The following is a 2,163-nucleotide window of genomic DNA, read 5'->3' on the forward strand; positions in this document are numbered from 1 at the left end:
ATTAATTTTTACTTTACAAAAAGCCTGAGTACAATACTGTAGGGGTACGAGATATTGGTTCACACTCAGGATGGGATGGAGAAAGGAAACTCACAATGTGCTCTCTGTATACATATTGTATTGGATGTACAATGCAGCTTGTTGCTGGGTAGGTAGCATGGTAATAAGCGTTGAGTAGAGAGAGCTGGGTGGTGAGGGTGTAGTGGATTTCTCCCCTACAAACGCTGTTTGTCGCTGAGTAGCCGACCCCGCGAATTCACGCCAGTGTATGACCTACAGTGGTCTAGGTCAATTCCAGCGCCGCCGATACTATCCACGGAGGTCAACTATTAAGCACAGCTTGATGCCAAGTTACCTCCGCTAACATTTATAGACTGTGCTATCCTAGGACCGATTTCGAGTGGTGACGCCTAACCTCTCGCGTTTCTGGCTACAGCCGCAACAAGCTACACCACCTCCTCCGCTGCTCCCTGGCGGCCCTCGCTCCCGCCGGCGAGCATGGTGACCCACAAGCTGTCCTCCTCTGAGCACCCTCACCAACCAGCTCTCTCTACATCACGCTTGTAACCACGCTGCCTTCCCAGCACCAAGCTGCATTGTACATCCAATACAACATGTATACAGAGAGCACATTGTGAGTTTCCTTTCTCCATCCCATCCTGAGAGAGAACCAAACACCCGTACCCCACAAGGGTGTCCAGAGGAGGGACACGCGGCTTGAGGGACGCCAAGGTCGCTGGCGGGAATGGCAGCCGCCAGGCTGGCGCGGAGGAAGAGGTGTTGCTTGCTGGTGGCACTGTGTAGAAAGAGGGTGGTCACAGCGGTGTCAGGCCTCATAAGGCGGGGGTAGGCGTGGGTAGATAGTTGACCCCCGCTCCGTGGGCGGCGCTGGAGGCGTAGGCTGGGGAATTCGAGAAGGTTCGGTGCTTGTAGGGGAGGAATCCACTACAATACTACATTAAAGATAAACAATGTAAATAATAATTATGGAAATTGAAACATTTTAATAAGCGTACTTTGTATTATAAATTCACTGCTGTTATCACAATTTTGGATGTTTTTTATCGACTTTGAGTGAAAATTTGTGCACTTAATAGTAGGGTGTTACCCAGTGTGACCCTACCAAACATCACAGGTGTCCCAATCCCCGGTTACCTCTTGTACTGATACTGGATTGACCAACCGCCCGAATGGTTAGGAAGTTGATAAGTGGCGAAAATTATATAAAAAATACACAGACTAACCTTTGTAAATTATAGCCAAATGAAAATATGGCTAATATATCAAATGTGATCGTCAGCAGTTCGGTAATTACGGGGTGTTTTTAGACAGTTTTGTAAGTTGATTTCTTTCAGTTCTATTCATTTTCTTGTGTAAATGCTTAGTTTCCTAGATATAGGTGAATTAAGATATAGGTAAGGTTAGGTTAGCACACGATTTCAGCCATTTTTTTATTTTACAGCAACATAATACAGTTTCCCGTAACAAAATAAATGAAAACTTTGTATTTTTTTACCCGTTTTCAATGAAAAACAGCGGAAGATTGTAGTGGATTAATTCACTACAAGATCACGTCCCGAATAAATTTACCCAAACTACTTGCAATTAAAATAAAATGTTTTCGCCTCTTTTAAAAAGCTTTAACTATAACAAGAAGAACATCTGCGGTCTCTTAAATTACCGACACAATTCACTTTTAACATATGGTAAAAAAATGGATATATTTTTCTCTCGCATATTTCAGATGAAGCTTCCATAGGATATTTCCTTCACCTCAACTGTATACTTTACTGCACTGCATTGCATTGCATCACTTGCTCACTGAATTATTTCTCTTCAACTGACCACATACGTTTTTCTCAGTAAACTATCGATGGTGCAACATTGATATACAGTACTCAAATTTCAACAATTTTGCTACGTTATTGATAGATAATTAACATATTAATTTTTGTATTTTTACCTGCACAATACGCTGATTATTAAATATAGACTGGAATCGCTAAGCAATATTTTATATTGGGTGAAAATTTATGTCTTGTTAATTTTTTAATTTTTACGAACAGGCTAATTTCCTCTTAATTTTTTAAATAGTTGTGCATACTTTAGAAAAATAAGAAGTACAAGTATTACTTTTTTTAGGGTGATTCTGAATAAAAGATA

Source organism: Homarus americanus, unplaced genomic scaffold (assembly GCF_018991925.1).
Source record: "Homarus americanus isolate GMGI-L3 unplaced genomic scaffold, GMGI_Hamer_2.0 scaffold49667, whole genome shotgun sequence".
NCBI lineage: Eukaryota > Metazoa > Arthropoda > Malacostraca > Decapoda > Nephropidae > Homarus > Homarus americanus.